Source organism: Cherax quadricarinatus, chromosome 37, assembly GCF_038502225.1.
Source record: "Cherax quadricarinatus isolate ZL_2023a chromosome 37, ASM3850222v1, whole genome shotgun sequence".
Lineage (NCBI taxonomy): Eukaryota > Metazoa > Arthropoda > Malacostraca > Decapoda > Parastacidae > Cherax > Cherax quadricarinatus.
In genome coordinates, this window is record NC_091328.1 from 29,695,387 (window position 1) to 29,716,184 (window position 20,798).

The window sequence follows — 20,798 nt, forward strand, 5'->3', positions numbered from 1 at the left end:
CTGGGTAGTGAAGGATGGTGACAGCAGTGCTGGGTAGTGAAGGATGGTGACAGCAGTGCTGGGTAGTGGTGGATGGTGACAGCAGTGCTGGGTAGTGAAGGATGGTGACCGTATGTTGGGTTATTTTTGGTAATAATATAACATTAGACTTACCTGTGAAGTGTTTCCTTGTTGCTACTCCGTCTACATTCATCATCTGCTCCTTCAATTTACTCAGTATATCTACTTCTACTCTACGTACTTTGCACACTCTCCATCTACTCACTCTACATCCTCCCTGCATCTACTCCACATCCTCCCTGCATCTACTCCACATCCTCCCTGCCTCTACTCCCCATCCTCCCTGCCTCTACTCCCCATCCTCCCTGCATCTACTCCACATCCTCCCTGCATCTACTCCACATCCTTCCTGTAGCTACTCACTCCACATCCTCCCTGTATCTACTCCACATCCTCCATGCGTCTACTCACTCCACATCCTCCCTTCCTCTACTCACTCCACATCCTCCCTGCATCTACTCCACATATTCCTTGCATCTACTCACATAATTCCTCCCTCCATTCGCTTCAGGTATTACGTAAGTCAATTTTCTCCACGCACTCCTCTATGTACTTTATCCACATATTACATCTATCTGCCTTCTCGACACTATCTATCTACTTACTGCACATACCCTCTTTCATTTACTTACTCCTCATATTCCCTCCATCTACTCCATGCTCACTCCTCATAATACAAGAATATTCTTTGTATTGTTGTTATGGCCATCACAGCCTCCAGACGAAACTCCCTCTTCTGTATACCGGACACAAAGACCATTGTGCCCCAACTACGGCTTACTGCCTTACATAATTGCATTCCTCTTTTCCATTTATCCTTCTCTACTTCCCTCCCTTCCTCCTTACCTCCTCCTGCCCTTTCTCTCTCTCTCTTCTCTCTCCTCTCAGCACTGTCGTCACCTCTGTACCTCCTTCACACCTGTACTTCTCTTTCATCTGTACCTCTTTCACCCTTGTACTTCTTTCACCTCTGTACCTCCCTCAGATCTGTACCTCCATCACCTCTGGGTTTCTCTCACTTCTGTAACCTGTCTCATATCTGTACTCCCCTCACTATTTAAAAAAAAAATTACGTGGTTAACAGTTCCTACCGTTATTTACAAGCAATGAGGTGTTACCTCAGCTAATTGGAAACCAAACACACTTCCTTTTGGAACACTGGCACCAGTTGAATGTCTTGTTGACTCTGCTCCACTGAGAACTAAGCTAAAAGCTTAGCTTTGAAGGTCATCATTAAGGAGGTGCGGTGCAGAGCAAGAGACTTCAAGTGCTTGCAATTTTGCCAAGAGTTCCTGGTGACTACTTCGACGAAAGTATCAGCAATATCCAGTAGTACTGCGCAGCAGATTTTGTATTTATCTAGCGACTAGTGCCACACAGCATAGAGGTTTAACAGGACATCAGTAACAGAAGGACCTTTTCTGAAACCACATTTACGGTCACAAAGAAGCTAGAGCAAGTCAAAAAGTACTGTCATTTACCCTGAGACTATTGTCTCAGGAATTTTGTCAGTGAGTGAGAGGAGTGACACCTGTATGAAGTTGCTGATTTCCGTTCTGATGTACTTTTTTCCAGTCAAAGAGACTTACCCTGTGATAGGCGGTGCTGATAGCTACTACCTAGAAATGATGCTAGCTGGCCTGCACATCTATTCAGGAATCAGGGCTCACCTTAGATGGGCCCACATCCATTTTTTTCATGGTCCAAGAATGTACGTAGAAGATACACTTCATTTTACCTTACTGTCATTTATTCACAATACTGACACAGTTTTAGCGGCTAGCATAGTAGGTTTCTTAACTGGATCAGGAATTGCATCTTTGTAGTGTTCGGAAACAGATAAACTTTTTCTTGATGTCTTATAGAAAGAGTCCCATCCTGTCCATTCAGAAGTGGAATAATTTCATCAGGAGAAAATCGTTGTCTGTACTTGACCAAGGACCACTAGGTTTTGGAGTTCACTCTTTTTGAGGCCAGGTTTGTCTGTGTCACCCATCCCTGTTTGAGACTTTCTCCATTTGCCGACAGGGATGCCTGTGGAGGTTCCTGTTATACGTAGTGGGATGCCTCTTATACTTACTCCAAGCCTTGTATTGAGCACGAGAGGTTTCATGACAAGGAAAGCCAAACCAAGGCTGATCCGAAGTCTTCGTTGCATCCTGCCAGTGATGGATGTACGTGAGTAGGAGATTAAGGATATGTAAAGTAAATGCGTTCACTTGGTTATGAACATCACCTTTGAGAAGAGCATTCCAATCGTAGGTGGTGAGCTCCGAGCAAAGGGCCAACCAGTTTCCTCTCTTGAAAAGGCAGATTGTGAATGATGATTCTTCATCACTATTTTTTTCGGTATCTTCAGTGTCGTAAAGAAAATTTTGAGATCAAATGAGCCAACATGACCAAAAGTGTTCGGAAACAGATCAACTTTTTCTTGATGTCTTATAGAAACAGTCCCATCCTGTCCATTCTGTCCCATCCTGTCATGTTGGAGTCAGAGATTTGAAGGGAATTCTACAAAGTTTTTCATGTCAAGCACAAGAAGTTCAAATCTCCAGTAATAATATTATGTTGACATTTATGTTGAAGAAGAAGAAGAGAGCTCTAACCTATTTTTAAAGCTACAAAAGGCTTTTGTTTTAATGACACAACTCGGGAGTTCGTTCCAATCATCCAAACCAATGCTCTTCTACATCCTTTGTAAATTTATTTTTTTTCAGCTGAAACCCATTACTTCAAGTTCTGTCTTAGTTTAACACATTTTTAACACTTCCTTTATTTGTTCCTATCTTCCATGTATTTAGCTCAGTCATATTCCTTATAATTCTACGCTTTTCTAGAGAGCAGACTAAGTGCCCTCAGATTCTCCTCGTAGGAAAGATTTCTGATCAACGGGATCAGCTTCGTCATCCTTCTCTGGACGTTTTCCACTGCATTTTTGTCCATTCTGCAGTGATCTTTGTCAGTGTGAAGATGTGCCTAGTTAGATCTCTGTTCTTGGCTAACTCGGATTGTGATGAGCAATTGTATCTTCAGGTTAAGGTAAGGTTAGAGGAAGCTGGAAGAAAGATTCAGTGGCTTAAAGGTATGCGCAAGGATTATCCCCGGAACAACGTCGTCGAGAACAGCCGCGTCGATCATCAGAATAACGACTGGATCCTGGTTGTAACGAGTGAGACTTGGGACGTAGATGGAGGTAAGGAAGGTCCAGGAGACTTCTGTAGAGACCAAAAAATCTTTTCGTGTTAACAGAAGAGTGTGAATCGACATCCCAACTAAGATTATCGAGAACGTCACGACGACGACCACGAATGAAGGCAAGAACGTTGTTTCAATGGGAGAACAGTCAGATTAAACTTATGTATAGGGCGTTTTGTCTTAGAGGTAGGGAGAGGAGGCAGAGGGTGTTTGCAAGATATTCTTGGCCATCTGAACACCACGATAGGTAATTGTTAGCTATCTGAACATCATCTTGAAAGGTAATGGGAGCAATCCTATTATGTGTCTTAGTGATGGAGGTAACGGTATTGGCAGATGTAGGACCTAGGACCTGATTAGCTGTATAGGTCAGCGACAGACATTATGACGGGAGGGAGCCCTGTAAGAACATAAGAAAGGAGATGAATGATACACTTGTGTAACATTTATTTCTTTATTCTGGAAAAGTTTTGCAAGCCAGTGACTTCTTCAGAGCTCTGGAAGAGAAGGAATTTGAAGTAGTCAGTCTCCTAGCCTGGAGTCAATGTGTTAGGTCCATCATTGACGCCCAACTCTGTTAGCATAAATACTACATACTCGTCGTAAGAAACAGTGAGTCAGTTGTACATAGAATAGGGTATACGCCACGCATGTATGTCTGGTCTGGAGAAAGGAATATGCGAATGTTGGGCAGGTAGGTCGGTGTATCTTAGGCTATGAGAAATTGAAGTATAAGGACTGTCATGAGTCTCAGTCGTCTGGTTACACATTAACAACACTTGCTTCTCTAGTTTAACTTTTGTGTCAACATTATGTATTGGTCAACTGGCGACACCAGAGATATCTCGCGTCGTACTTATTCCCACGTAGCTGTCTGAGAACTCTACTGGGCTTATGAAATTACGGACCAGCTTAGGCATTCTTGCTTCTTATGGTTATGTAACATGACTAAAAAATATGGTACCACTTTACTTTCATTGACTGTTGCATTGCAAGAATTCCGGCAGGTGGCAGCGCTAACTATTTGTTGACAGCACTGTATGCCTAAGGTGGAGAGCTTCAATAGTTAGCAGGAGCTGGAGTGAGTCACCCTCACCGTCTCTCCATCACTATCCGGTTTTTCCTTCTCCACCATCTACCGACCCACTTCCTTTCATTTCACCTTATCCTTGCTTTCCTTTCTCTTATTCTCTCTTTAGTCTTCCTCTCTACTCTCTCCATTCCTAACTTCCTTTCACTCCCACCAGCTCACCTCTTCCACATTACCTACTCCCAACCTCTTTCTTTGATGATCACGTCATGAAAGTCTTTCAAGCTGGTTGAGAATGGTGGTGTCCCAGGGGATCGCCGCTGCCTCTTAGCGCCCCACCTCTTTTGAGTCGTCCCAGGGGAGCGTCGCCCCCTCTCAGCGCCCTCGCCTTCCCACCCCCATCCCCAAATAGTCAGAGAAACGTTGCGTCCTTGTCAGTATCTCGACTCCTCTAGAGAAGTCTCCCAGAGAAGTCTCCCAGAGAAGTCTCCCAGAGAAGTCTCCCAGAGAAGTCTCCCAGAGAAGTCTCCCAGAGAAGTCTCCCAGAGAAGTCTCCCAGAAAAGTCTCCCAGAAAAGTCTCCCAGAAAAGTCTCCCAGAAAAGTCTCCCAGAAAAGTCTCCCAGAAAAGTCTCCCAGAAAAGTCTCTGTTCTACCTTCTCTTCTCAAGTATTGTCAGGGAGTCTGGCTCCTCGCGGCTTCCCGCTTTCTCCCTGGATACTCTTAGGGAGGAGTCACCCCCCTTTTTGCTCCCTGCCCGAGAGTGGAAAAGAGAAGGAGGGAGTAAAGGAAGAGAGCTTGGACAGGAATGGAGGGGATAGAGAAAGGGTGGAGGGAATAGAGGTTAGTGACTAAATGTAGTGGGATGAAGAACCGGGAAGAAGGGATGAGAGGAGGGAGAGAGAGAAAGAAGGATGAAGAGAAAAATGTAGGTGATAGGGAAAGGATGGAAAGAGGATGAGGGGGAAGTAGGACTGAAGAAGATAGGTTAAAGGGAAATAGTGAAAAGAAAGTAGTGTGGAAATGTTTAAGTGCAGACAGAGAGAGAGAGGAGGGAAGAGGGAGGGAGGGAGTGAGAGGGAGAGGGAGAGAGAAAGGGAGAGGGGGATGAATTTGGAGAAATAGAAAGTTGTTGGAAGAAAAACAACAACAAAATTCTCCTTTTCGGAAAAAAACCCTTCCCTCCCACCCTTCCCTCCCACCCCTCTAAACCTTCCCTCCCACCCTTCCCTCCCACCCCTCTAACCCTTCCCTCCCACCCTTCCCTTCCACCCCTCCCACCCTTCCCTCCCACCCCTCTAACCCTTCCCTCCCACCCTTCCCTCCCACCCCTCTAACCCTTCCCTCCCACCCTTCCCTCCCACCCCTCTAAACCTTCCCTCCCACCCTCCAACCCTTCCCTCCCACCCCTCTAAACCTTCCCTCCCACCCCTCTAACCCTTTCCTCCCACCCTCCAACCCTTCCCTCCCACCCCTCTAACCCTTCCCTCCCAGCCCTCCCACCCCTCTAAACCTTCCCTCCCACCCCTCCCACCTTTCCCTCCCACCCTTCCCTCCCACCCCTCTAACCCTTTCCTCCCACCGTCCCCTCCCACCCGTCCCTCCCACCCTTTCCTCCAGCCCTTCCCTCCAGCCATTCCCTGCAGCCATTCCCTCCAACCCTTCCCCTCCAACCCTTCCCCTCCAACCCTTCCCCTCCAACCATTCCCCTCCAACTCTTCCCCTCCAACCCTTCCCCTCCAACCCTTCCCCTCCAACCCTTCCCCTCCAACCCTTCCCTCCAGCCCTTCCCTCCAACCCTTCCCGCCAACCCCTCCCTCCAGTCCTTCCTGCCAACCTCTCCCTCCAGCCCTTCCCTCCAACCCTTCCCTCTCACCCTTCCCGCCAACCCGTCCCTCCAGCCCGTCCCTCCAGCTCTTCCCTCCAGCCCTTCCCTCCAGCCCTTCCCAGCAGCCCCTCCCTACAACTCTTCCCTTCAACTCTTCCCTCCAGTCCTTCCCTCCAGCCCTTCCCTCCAACCCTTCCCTCCAGCCCTTCCCTCCAGCCCTTCCCTCCAGCCCTTCCCCTCAAACCCTTTCCCTCCAACCCTTTCCCTCCAACCCTTCCCCTCCAACGCTTCCCTTCCAACCCTTCCCTCCAGCCCTTCCCTCCAGCCCTCCCCTCCAACCCTTCCCCTCCAACCCTTCCCCTCCAACCCTTCCTTCCAGCCCTTCCCTCCAACGCTTCCCTTCCAACCCTTCCCTCTAGACCTTCCCTCTAGCCCTTCCCTCCAGCCCTCCCCTCCAACCCTTCCCCTCCAACCCTTCCTTCCAGCCCTTCCATCCAGCCCTTCCCTCCAGCCCTTCCCTCCAGCCCTTCCCTCCAGCCTTTCCCTTCAGCCCTTTCCTTCAACCATTCCCTCCAACCATTTCCTCCATCCCTTCCCTCCATCCCTTCCCTCCGTCCCTTCTCTCCAACCCCTCCCTCCAACCCCTCCCTCTAACTCTTCCCTCCATCCCCTCCATCCACCCCTCCCTCTAATCATTTCTACCCCTCCCTCCTACCCTTCCCTCCTACCCCTCCCTTCTACCCCTCCCTTCTGCCCACTCCATCCCCTCCATCCACCCCCTCCCTCTAATCATTTCTACCCCTCCCTCCTACCCTTCCCTCCTACCCCTCCCTTCTACCCCTCCCTTCTGCCCACCTCCTTCCCAATCAGACTTCATCCGTCATGTCATCCTCGCCACCTGCACCACCTTCATGCATCAAGTCATCCTCGCCACCTGCACCATCTTCATCCATCATCTCATTCTCGCTACCTCCATCACGTTCACCTGTCATATCATTTTCACCTCTTCCATCTTCATCCATCATGTTATTCTCACTAATTTTGCCACATTCACCCATCAAGTCTCCCGTGCCACCTGCACCACCTTCATCCATCATGTCATCCTCGCCACCTACACCACTTTCATCCACCTTGTCGTCCTCGCACTCTATTCTGGCGACATTGCAGACCTGGAGAGTGTACAAAGAACTTTCACGGCACACACAAGTACGATAAGGCATCTGAGCTACTGGGAACGGTTGAAGGTACTTGATCTGTATTACCTGGAATGCAGGCGAGAGAGATACATGATAATATTCACTTGGAAGGTCCTGGATGGATTGGTACCAAACCTGCACACGAAAATCACTCCATATGAAAGCAAAAGACTCGGCAGGAGATGCAACATTCCACGATGAAAAGCAGGGGCGCCACGAGTACACTGAGAGACAACATAATAAGTGTCCGGGGCCCAAGACTGTTCAATTACCTCCCAGCATAAATAAAGGGGATTACCAACAGACCCCTGGCTGTCTTCAAGAAGGCACCTAAAATCAGTACCTGACGAACCGGGCTGTGGTTCGTACGTCAGCTTGCGTGCGGCCAGCAGTAACAGTCTGGTTGATCAGACCCTGATCCACCACGAGGCCTGGTCTCAGACAGGGCCGAGGGGGCATTGACCCCCGAAACCCTCTTCAGGTAAACTCCAGGTAGTCATATCAGTTAGGTTATGAATGTCGTCGCTCTTCCGTATCCACTTTGCTATCACATATAGCAAAGTAACATCACACTGTAGTGTTGGCACTGTGCAACGCTTATATAGAGTAAAGAAGTAGCACACTGTGGTATCCCACTATGTAACTATCGCATCTTGTAGGTATCGGAATACTTGAGAAATCCGATACCTTACAAGATACGAAAGTTACGTAGCCAGATACTACAGTCTGCTCCTACTTTACTCTATACAATCGTTATACAGTGCAAACACTACAGTGACATGTTACTGTGTACCTTTTTTTGGTAGAATTATATTATGGCATGGTAATCACAATTTATGGCCAGCCATTATCAGTACCTGGGCATCATGTATCACTACGTCGCCTCGCTACTAGTCACAGGTAAGCAACCGGCAGCATAATCAGTAATTGTCATTATCTATGACTCGATATCATCAGTGCATTTTATCCCCATGAGTATTTGAAATGCTTTTTCATTTATGTCATGTTTAATCAAATGGTTTATCAGTCTTAATTAAGCACTTCAGTTAGCGGGACATTAGTAGACAAATATTTTTCCCTAAATGATCTTCGAAATCTGTCTGCTGGTGCTCAGGGAACTTTGAATATTTTCTAATTTTGACTCGTTCGAAATAAGTTAACTTTGATCAATTTCATGGCCCAAAAAATTTATTTGCTTCATCAGTAACTGGGATTGGAGAATGTTATCATCAATTGTGCAGAAGCCAATTTAGTCAGGATTTTCTCGAAGTTTAAATTATGCATTAGAATTATTAAATCATCCTGGGACATGATTGGACTTTCCAGGCATACCACAAGTATTCCAAAAATGCCGTTCATGAGTCTACAAAATGTTACTGGACTTGACTGAAGTGCACTCATCAGCAACGACAGTTTCTTCTAAGGGTCGATGTAGCTGTCAGCTGCTTGCAGTGCTTGCAGATCATTTCCAGAAATCTCGAAGTTGAGTAAATGGCTGAAAAATGTTCTCGTTTCCCTTTTCTTCTGAAATCTTTAAAAACTGGCAAAAAAAATGATAGGTAATATGTACATCATATATCCTAGGGTCAGTCGACACTGTCCTATGGTCAGTCAGCGAGTGTCATGTACCATTCTTGTTAACCTAAATAAGTAGTGTGATGTAACAAAAGTAACGTTCTGCAATACCTCTTCTTGGTATATAGCTTTAAGTTTATTCATCAGAATGTTGGCCGGTCTATAAATTAGTATCTTTCTCTTCTCCAAGAGAATACTCGGAGTGAAGAGTGTAACCAAGCCCATTACTTCACCTTGTAATGAAATTATTTTACAAAAATTGCTGAGTACATTTAGTAAACGAGAGATTTCATCCGGGTATTGTGTTAGAGCTCAGTTTTCTTCTTCAACTACACTCATAACAATATTATCAGTAGGAACTTCTTGTTGTAGTTTACTATCATTCAGCAAACCTGCAGAAATAACACCCAATTTCATCGAAGAACAGTAGTGCATGAGAGTGTTTGTACCAGGATGGTGTTCTTCTGCAGGAGAAAATGTCATCTAAAAAATATATGAATCCTTCCAAGAAGTATAATATGTAATGATGGTTGTACTAGCAAATTCTAGACGATGCTAGAATCGCTTTCAGATGACGCATGACTTCATCAGAGGAAGAAGTTAACATCCCACACCTGTAACCAAATGAAAGCGAATTGCTAACTGCAGTTACAGGTTTTAGGGAGATGAAAAGTTATTAAATATAGAGCTCAGGGGAAAGTTCTGTCATTGTCAACATAGGCTTTCTAGGCTTCCAGCTCCTCACACACACTAATAATAGGCTCTCTAGAGTCTACCAAGTCATATCAAATAAAATCTGTTAGAGGCAAACATTACCTTTGGCCTCCAGTTAAGAAATGATCTACACTGAATGGTTCTCTCTCTCTTTTTACACAGGGTTTGACAAGGTTAGGTTAGGGATCCCTAGCTTTATTGACAAGCTATCTACAGGTTAAGGATTCCTAACTTTATTGGCAAGCTAAGAGCTGTTACCTACATTAGCTCATTTGAAAGCATTTTTATTGTTACGAGACATACAAGTAGGGAACAGGATGAAGTTGGAGCCATCTGTGGGCCAGCATTTTCATTTGATCAACTGACTTTATCTCGTTGACATCATTTTGCTGTACGAATGTGTTCCATACTCGAGTCATCCTGGGTATATATGATCTCAGATGGAGTGATGTTCTGGAGAAGGGTAGAGCCAGAGTGAAGTTGCTGCTTTCTGCCCGTCTTGTGGCATAAAAGCTTGCTTCACGCTGTCCTCGAAGTGAATCCAAGAGTGGTACTTTGACAATATTGGCCTTGTACATAACAGTAAGGCCACCCACATCCCTCCTGTGTTGAAGGCTCTGCTGAAATGACAGGTCTATCCAGGATGGGTCCAGGCGAGAGATGAGACGTCTTGCTCTGTTCTCTACTCTGTCAAGCAGTCGCAGATGAGAGGGGGGAGGATGCAGGCAGGCAAACCAAGAAAGTGGAGCATACTCAAGGTGTGAGCGTACTTGTGCCTCACACAGAATCTTGCAACCCCTACTGTCAAGCAGATTCGAGATACGGCGAAGTGCTGTAAGCTTCCTGGCTGCCTTGTTTGCAAGATTTACAACATGGTTCTTCATGGTTAGTTTGGAGTCAAATTTCACCCCACGGATATCAACTTCTTCTCCAGGTGCCAACACCCTCCCATTCATCCTTACTACTGCACCAGCATTACCATCATGGTGTTTAGAGACCATCAACATTTGCCTTTTCTCAGGTGCAAATGTTACTTGCCATCTATTTCCCCAAGCTGATATAGCTCTTAGCTGGTGATTGATGTAGCTTAGTGCAGCTGGCATTACTTCTCTTATATAAGTGAATGTCAGTGTACAGTCGTCTGCATATACATTGGATTCTGGGATGCGATGAAGAAGGTCGTTGAAGTAGACATTCCATAACAATTGTCCCAGCACGCTTCCTTGTGGTACACTTGCCCCAATAGGATGTCTTGCTGATTCCGTTCCATTGACAACTACACTTAGAGATCTACCATGAAGGTAATCACTGAGGAGACATAGCGTAGAGCCTGCAATTCCCAGTGCTTGAAGTTTTGCTGAGAGGCCCTGGTGCCACACCCGGTCGAAAGCACCAGCTATGTCCAGTGCTACCACACGGCTGACTTTGGATTCATCCAGTGACTGGTGCCACTTAGTGGAGAGGTTTAACAACAGATCAGCAGCAGAGCAACCTTTCCTGAAGCCATATTGACGATCACAAAGTAGTGAGTGGTAGTCAAAAAACTGTCATTTGTCTTGAGATTATTGTCTCAAGGATCTTACCAGTGATTGACAGGAGTGACACTGGTCTGTAGTTGCTGATTTCTGCTCTGCTCTTCTTTTTGTGAACAGGGACTACATTTGCCTCTTTCCATAGAGAGGGCCATTTACACTGTACTAGGCAGTGCTGAAAGATGCGAGTTAGAGGTGCTGCTAGCTGGTCTGCACATCTTCTCAACAATCTTGGGCTCAACTTGTCTGGGCCCACAGCCTTTTCTTGGTCAAGCGATTTAAGAAGGAAATGCACCTCCTCCTGCCTTATTGTCACCACTGACAGTTTTGACACAGTTCTTGCAGCTAGCCAAGGAGGGTCCCTTGCTGGATCAGGAACTTGCATTTTGGTAGCAAAGCGTTCAGGAAAGAGGTCCGCCTTCTCTTGACTACTAGTAGAGGTGGTCCCACCCTGTCGATTTAGAGGTAGAATAAGTTCATCAGGCAGATAACCTTGTCTGTCCTTGACCAGGGACCACCAGGTTTTGGAGCCTACCCTACCTGATGCTAGCTTTCTTTTAGTGTCCACCTCCCATTTAGCAATGGCCCACTTTTGAACATCACCCATATGCCTACAGGCTTGCGTGTGCAAATTCCTGTTATAGGTGGTAGGATGTCTCTTATACCTTCGCCATGCTTTGTACTTAGCAGTAGCAGCCTCTCTACAACGAAAGCCAAACCAAGGCTGATCTGTAGGCTTCGTCACATATTGCCGGTGAGGAATGTGTTCTTGTTGTAGATTAAGGATGTGTCCAGTGAAGGCTTTCACTTGGTTGTCAACATCCCCTTGGAGAAGAGCATTCCAATCGGTGGTGGCGAGCTCAGAGCAAAGGGCTGGCCAATTACCTCTTTCCCATAGCCACGTTGTGCGTGTGGACTCCTCACCTCGTTCTGTTGGGATCTTAAGTGTCGTAAAAACAGCCTTGTGGTCAGACGATCCAACGTAGCCGAGGGGTTGGCCTTCTGCCAGATCACTCACTACTGGGTCAAGGGAGGAGCCAGAGATATGAGTAGGGAAATCAACAAAGTTTCTCATGTCAAACACTGCAAGAAGGTCATCAAAGTCCCTCTGTATAAGGTGCTGGTTGAGGTCACCAACAATTATAATATGTTGACAGTTGTGTTGCAGCAGAAGGGAGTCAATATTTTCCATTAGGAAGTTGATGGGGTCTGCATGTTGCCACTGAGGTCTGTACATTGCACATGGTAGTACAGAGGTACTAGTGTTTATACAGAGCTTGAAGAACATCATTTCAAGATGTGTAGGGGTGGCAACATCAATGTGCTGGGCATGAACACTTTTAGAGAAGCACACAGCAACACCTCCTCCTTGCCCTTGCCTGTCTCTTCTCATCCATGAGGTGTAGCCAGCAATTCTTGCAAAATTTTCTGGAGTCCTGTCATCCAAAAATGTTTCAACAGCAGCTATCATGTCGGGACGTCGAGTGTTCACAAAACTGTGTGAGCTCTCCAACATTAGTAATGAAACCTCTAATGTTGGCCGACAGGATGCTGATAGACTGGCTCCTCATGATGAAGTGGTCAGCTTGAGGTGATGGGTGTGTAGGGAATGTAAGGTGCCTGCCCTTGAGACAGCTGCAGGGATGTAGGTCTGTGGTCTTGTATAAGGCACAATCCCACCTGCTGGGCTGGGATAGGAGTAGCTAAGTGGGTGACGTGTGATAGTGTTCACCAATTCAGAGATCCTGCTGGTTCTGAGAACAGGTCTCTAAACAGGTGGCCCTGTCTGTCAAGTTCCTTTTTCTTCCGACACTGGTCCTCCTGATGTCCTTTCTTGTAGCAGTAATTACACCTGGTATCTCGCAGGCAGTTGTTGGCAGTGTGCCCCTTCCGGTGACAGCGAGAGCACAGCCTAGGTGCCTGGGAGGGTGGACTAGGATTTGTTGCACCTCCTGTGTTTTGCAGATTTGTCCTCAGATTTTGCCGCTGGAACTGTGTTAGTGGAGGGTGAGACGGCTGTAGATGTCTTCCTCCTCCACGTCCTCTTCCACGTCCTCTACCCCGCCCTCTACCAGTTCTGACAGATGTGTCCCTGCTGTTCGTACTTTGGCGCAATAGGTGATCAGGTGCAGTGATAGTTCCCTGATCATTAACTGCACCAATCTCTGGTGGAGAAACTCCTGGCTCAGAACTTGCTGATGAAGCACTGCTACCAGATTCTGGAATAGTGTCGGCAGGTGTGCTGACAGGTGTAGGATCAGAGATGGTATGTGCACTGTCAAGTGGACTGGCAGTGGCTGAAGCAGAGATGTCAGGTGTAGGAGAATTAGCAGATCCAAGGCTTCCTTCTTTGCTGGGAAGAAGATTTGTTCCCTCTGTGGTGGTCAGAGGAATTGTGTTAGAATTCCCAAAGGTAGTATTTTGAACTCTGTCAGTCTGTGGGACCTTAGCAATGACAGAATTCCACCAGTTGTTTACCCCTGAGTTAAGCTCAGTGTTGGACTTCCAGTCCTTGTCAATAGTGTCACCTTCAGCTGAGCAGCTTACGTCACTTGATGCAGGCTTGCACTGGCCTTCTACAATAGCTTGTAGGTTATCTAATGATTTGAGGAGCTCATGAAGTGCTTCCCTGTGATGGATTATCTTATCTGCAACTTTACAACACAGCCCAAGAGGGCAGTCTTCATCTTTGGACAGGAGTCCCTGAGGTAGGACTTCTGAACCTTCCTCCTGTAGCTCCAGGCTTGTATCCACATATACCACATGATTATGGATATCCTTCAATTTTCTCTCACTCTCACTCTCTCTCACTCTCTCTCACTCTCTCTCACTCTCTCTCACTCTCTCTCACTCTCTCTCACTCTCTCTCACTCTCACTCTCTCTCACTCTCTCTCACTCTCTCACTCTCACTCTCTCTCACTCTCACTCTCTCTCACTCTCTCACACTCTCACTCTCTCTCACTCTCACTCTCTCTCTCTCTCTCTCTCTCTCTCTCTCTCTCTCTCTCTCTCTCTCTCTCTCTCTCTCTCTCTCTCTCTCTCTCTCCTCCCCCTCCCTCTTTACACAGGTTTTACAAGGTTGGGTTAAGAGTTCCTATCTTAATTTACAGGCTAAGAGGTGTTACCTATACATCAGCTCATTTTAAAGTTCTTTCATTATTGTTAGACATGCAAATAAGGAACAGGATAATGTTGTAACCATCTGTGTGCCAGAGATTTCATTTAGACAACCGACTCTATTTCGTTGATATCATTATGCTAAACCAATATGTTCCAGACTTGAGTCATCCTTGGAATAAATGATCCCAGATGAAGTAATGTTCTTGTGAAGGGTACAGTCAGTATGTAGCTGCTGTTTGCTGCCCGTCTTGTCGTGTAGTAGCTCCTCGCCGTCTGTGGAGTGAAGCGTAGTGTGGGACCCTGATTATCTTGCAATGAACATAACAGTAAAGCCAACCACATCCCTCCGGTGTTGAAGGTTCTGCTGAAATAACAGATCAGTCCAGGCTGGGTCCAGGCAAGAGATGAGTCGTTTTGCTATGTTGTCTATTCTGTCAGGCAATCCAAGAAAGTGGAGTATACACAAAGTGTGAGCATACTTGTCTCATACACAGTCCTGCAGTCTCTAATGTCCAGCACATGCAAGATTCGTGTGTGTAGTAAACTTCCTGGCCACTTTGTTTGCAAGATTTACAACCTGGTTCTTCATAGTCAGTTTTGAGTCATATTTCACCTCAAGGATATCAGTTTCATCCTCAGATACCAACACTCTCCCATTCATTCTTACCACTGCTCCCGCATTACCATCATGATGCCTACAGACCACCATTAGTGTTTTGTCATGAGCAGATGTGACCAGCTTTCGTTTTTCTCCAGATTGATATAGGTGTAAGCTGGTGGTTGATATAACTTAGAGTAACTGACGTTTCCTCTTGGATAAGTAAATGTCCGAGTACAGTCGTCCGCATATGCATGGGGTTCGGCAATGAAATGATCACTGGAGTAGACATCCCGTAAAAATGGACCAAGCACACTTCCTTTTGGAACTTTCACCAATAGTCTTGATTACTTTGTGCTGTTGAATACTACGCATAGAAATCTAGGTTAAAGGTCAATACTAAGGAGATATAATGCAGAGCCGGCGACCTCTAGTCGACCTACCTGGAATCTACTTGGAGGGCATTCCGGGGATCTACGCCCCCGCGGCCCGGTCCACGACCAGACCTCCCGGTGGATCAGGGCCTGATCAATCAGGCTGTTACTGTTGGCCGCACATAGCCCAACGTATGAACCACAGCCAGGCACCGACTTTAAGTATCTGTCATGCTCCCACTTGAAGGCAGCCAGGGGTCTCGTGGTAATTCCCCTTATGCATGGTGGGAGGCTGTTGAACGATCTTGGGCCCCAGACGCTTATGGTGTTTTCTATTAATGTACCAATGGCGCCCCTACTTTTAATTGGGGGTATTTTGCATCGCCTGCCCAGTCTTTTACTTTGGTAAGGAGTGATTTCCGTGTGCAGATTTGGGACCATTCATTCTAGCGAGTACAAGTCAAGTGCTTCCAAGCGTTCCCAGTAGTTGAGATGTTTAATGGAACTTATGTGTGCAGTAAACGATCTCTGAAAGTGAGATCCTCAGACATTACCACTCCCAGGTCCTTCACATTATCTTTTCGCTCTATTATATGATCAGAGTTTGTAGTATTCTCAGTTCTAATTATTATCTCCGGTTTTCCATAACGGAGTAGTTGGAAATTGTCTTCACTGAACATCGTTTTGTTGTCCTGTTCTTCATCCTCATATCCTCTGATATGAGGATGAGGGAACAGGATGGGTGCGAGTGCTGTGCCTTGTGAAACAAGCTTTTAACTTTGGCAGCTTCCAATTTAACTCTATTTACCAATACTCTTTGTGCTCGAGTGGTTAGAAAACTGAAGATCCATCTTCCCACTTTGCCAGTTATTCCTTTTGGCACTTAGTGCGTATTACGCCTTGATCGCACTTGCCAAAGGCTTTTGCAAAGTCTTTGTATATTACATCTGCATTCTGTTTTCCTTCCAGTGCATCCAAGAGCGTATCATAGTGATCCAGTAGTTGTGAGAGGCAGGAGCCACCTGCTCTTAACCTATACTGCTCTGGACTTGGAGATTTTGGGAATCCAAGTGGTTTGCAATTTGCAGTTCTTAGCACTCTTTCAAAGATTTTTGATATGTGGCGTTAGAGCTATTGGTCTATAATTCTTTGCTGCCACCTTCATGGAGTGGGAATTTCACCCATGTCTAAGCTCCTTCTTCATAGTATACTTAGGGCACATTTAAGGGGTTTCTTACAGTTCTTAATGAACACAGAGTTCCAAGAGTCTGTGCCTGGGATTGAGTGCATGGGCATGTTGTCAATAGGTTTTATGGAGTAAAGGTAATGTCGGAAATCTGGCATCTATTGACGGAGCTTTGAGGCTCATTCATGAAAAAATCATTTGTATTGTCGATCTTAAGACTGATTACTGGCTCGCTAAACACAGAGTCGTATTGGGATTTCAGTATCTCACTCATTTCTGTGTTGTCATCTGTGTAAGTCTCACCTTGTTTGAGCAATGGTCCGATACTAGGTGTGGAATTTGCCTTGTTTTTGGCATATGAAAAATACTTCAAATTTCACTAATCGTTTTTAGCTCCTCCAGTCTCTCCTGGATCCTGTGTGAGTCATTTAACTAAAGTTCGATACTTTCTGCTTCTCTGGTCAGCGTTTCCTTCCATGTATAAGATAGTCTAGCATTCTTGAGGAGCTCAGTGATTCATCATCTTCTGTTGAGGAAGCGTCTTTCTCTCTCCAGTTTTCTTCTTCTCTACTTTTTCTAGGGGGGGATGGGGAATATGCCTTGAACATACTTAAGCTGCCAGGAAGTTAATCCTTTCAAGGCACTGGTTTGGATCCAGGTTAAGATATCTTCCCAACATGTTCCATTTAAGACATGGTTTACCTGGTCCCAGTTGTTGTTCTTGTTGTTGAAGTTGTATTTTGTGGAGACACCTTCACAGCCTCGTGCATTTTACTGATCAGGACCCCTGAATGTGATCAGAATTAGTTTTTTTTGTTATCTTTCTTACCAGGTCCTCATTATTTGTAAAGATAAGGTCAAGTTTGTTTTCCAGTCTTGTTAGCTCCACTATCTGTTGATTTATGGTGTGTGTATCTCTGAGATTTAGTAGCTTATGTGTGTGTGTTTGACTTTTCATCTGCGTTGCCTCCAGGTATTGTTTCTGCTTTTACATTATTTGCCACATTCTTCCATATTGTATGCCTTAGATTGAAATCACCAAGCAGTAAAATGTTTGGGGATGGAGCTGGGAGGCTTTCCAGATAGCAATCGGTTTTTAGTAGCTGTTCCTTGAACTGTTGGGAGGTTGCATCTGGTGGCTTATATACAACCACGATGACTAGGTTTTAGTTCTCGAACTTTATTGTTAGAACTTCAACTACATTTGTGGTGTTCAGGATCTCCATGCAGTTGAGCGACTCTGACATACAGACCAACCCCCCCCCCCCGTCCCTGTTGCCTGTCCTTTCTGTCGCATCTAAAATGGTTGTACCCATTTATCCTTATTTCGTTGTCAAAGTTATCTTTTGTGTGCGTCTCTGTGAAGGCTACAAACATCACATTTGACTCCTCTAGAAGTCCACTGATAAAGGGCATTTTGTTGTTGGTGGGTACGTTAAGGCCCTAAGGCAAATATAAACGAGATTGTATTCTGTGTTTGTTGGGGGGATTTTGTTATTGGCATCAGTAGTTGTGGTTCTGGAGGACCATGGGGGGCCACTGGCTGTGCCCCCAGTCCAACAAGGTTCCAAGGTGGTGGACTATTTTTGTTATTTCCTGTCATTTTCATTCTTCGTTTCCTGCCACTAAAAAATCACTTGGAGTCTGGGTTGTCATAACTACTGTTGTTTGTCTTATAAAGTCTGTACCTCCTGGTTCCTTTAAGATGGTATGCAGGGCAGCTGCTGTTGTAGCACTGTTTTTGGAGGACCGAAGAGTGGCACATTTATGGGTGAAAGAATTTAGAGGAGGGAGAATGACACACTCCTTTAGCCAAGAGGTTATGACATATTTTGGGATGCTCAATGTTGCATGTCCCATTTGTTTTTCCTAATATTCCATGCTTACAGATTCCCCAAATATAGAATTTGCACAATTTCGGTTTTGGTTGGGTAGGTGTGTTCGCATTTTCTTGCAGTTTCTAGGACTGTAGTTCTCAGTGTCCAAGCCAGGGCCTCTCCATCCTGCTTCCAGGGAACTGCTTTCCCCAGTAGGAGGAGGAGGAGGAGGAGGAGGAGAAGACCCCTCCACTTCATCTGTAATGTGGGCTATGGTCTTGTGCAGTAATGGTTGTATGTATATTTAAGGTTTTAGTGGTGCTTGTGGTAGAGTCTCTAACAAAGTCTGGACTGGCAATAAAGCTGAGGGCTGAGTCTGAGTCAGCACTGGGGCTGGGGACTGAGCCTGGGCCAGCGCTAGCACTGGGCAGCAGCCCTAGGAATTGGGGATGGGTCTGGGTTATTACTAAGTGTGGGGGATGGGTTAACTGATGTTTTAGTTTCCTGCATTTTTTTCAGTGACTAAATAGTTTCGAGTCATGTGTCTTACAACCCTCCAGGTAGGGTGGTATGAGCACTCTGCATTTTTTGGTTCGCTCTCTCTATCTCTTCCTTCCATGTTTTATGTCTTTGGTAGACTGTTCAAGAGTTCATCTTTATTTTCTTGCTTATTTTTATTATTTATTACCCTCCTAAGTATCTTTCTGATACCTGCTAAAGTTCGATATCTTTATTGCACAACCAGAAGCACCTTGCTAGTTCGAGATCATTTTTTGAGGCAGTGTTTATTCTTGTACATGAGATATACTTGGAAAAACATAGGTAGCATGTGATCCTGGATTTCCTTCCAAGGTTTTATTTACATGTCCCACAGGTATGTTGTACTGACATCCTGCCTGTATCCTACTTCACTCCATATGTCACGAAAAAAAAAAAACTGATTTCCACTTTACCTTTCCGCTTTGCACTGGGATGTTCTACCACATATTTTACAGTTAATGCCGCTAATATTTTTCCCAACATTTTTTTCATATATACGGGATATCTTATTTCTGGCCGTGTTCACTTCCATTTATCTTATCCTGGGCAGTTTTATGTGGTGGGTGGTGGGTTGTTTCGGGTGGTGGGCTGGGCTTGTAGTGCTGGGAGGTTGGGATCCATGGACAGAGGGTAAGGGTGCGAGTAGGGGGGGCCTTAACACTGGGTGGGGGGAACGGTGCTGAGAGGTTACGGGAGGGACACTTCACACAGGAAGGTCATTTGGCTTATTCCTTTTCCTTTACATTATGTTCACTTATCAGCCAGTGTTTAAGATCGCTATATCCCTGCCCATCAGTGCCCCTATCACTTGTTATATTACTTATGGCGATAGTTTAATACTTGCTTATTTCCACTCTGTCGACATCTGGCAAAATTCGCTAGTGTCTCTCGACAGTAGTTTATTCCCATGTATTACACCTTATATTGTACACTATGCACAGGGGTTTATTAAAGATTACTCTTAGTTACAATTTCAGTTCACTATATCACTGCACATACATATCCTTATCCCTCGCTATATTACTTATACGGTAGTTCAATATTCATCTGTTTGTATATTTCCACCTCTCTGTCGACATCTGGCCATAATTCCTAGTGCTGTTAGTCCATATATACATTCCATATATTATACACTATGTTCTGGGAATTTGTATGATTGCTGTAATCCAATAATTAAGATCACTATATCATTGACATCAATACCCTCATCACTCGCTATATTACGTATGGCGATATGAGCAACAATCCTTCAGTGTACAATAACACGGCCCACTCTGTGGAAACATCTTTAGGCCTACTTCCCACCAGTTTCCCTTCTACACTTATTTCTAATAATTTTATCTTATTTTTTCTGTGGTTTTAACAATAGCCTTTTTTTCAGCTCTTGGAATTTATGCTAGTCCATGATCTTTCTTATTTCCCCCTCACTGGTCTACGTTCGCTGCTAGTCACAAACCATTTCCCGTAGTGGCACCATACAGAAACAGCCATTATTCTAGGCCGGCACTCTACACTTGACACTATAATCTATACTTTTCTCTTCAGTGTTCACTGATATTTCCTTTATGTGGGGTTTACATGAATATATACACTGTATGGTTAGCATGCTCCTATTTTCTGCGCTCTGTCCCCTCTGAGACTGTTAGAGAAACGCAAATTTAACGGAGCTCAAGCATTTCTTCACCCCTTGCATGGGCCAAGAGTCCCTGGTGCAATAATCGGTAAAGAGCACCAACATTGTCAAGTGCTACTACACAGCTGACCTTGGCTTCAACCTGTGACTGATGACATATGGTGGAGAGGTTAAACAGCAGAGTAACATTTTCTGAAGCCATATTGACGGTCACAAGGAAACGAGTGGTAATTGAAAAACTTTTTCATCTGCCATGATATTGTTTCGAGAATCTTTCCAGTGATTGACAGGAGTGACACCAGTCTGTAGTTGCTGATTTCTACTCTGCTATTCTTTTTGTGAACAAGGACTGCAATTGCCATTTTCCACTGTGCTAGATTTGAGTTCGAGATGGTGCTGTC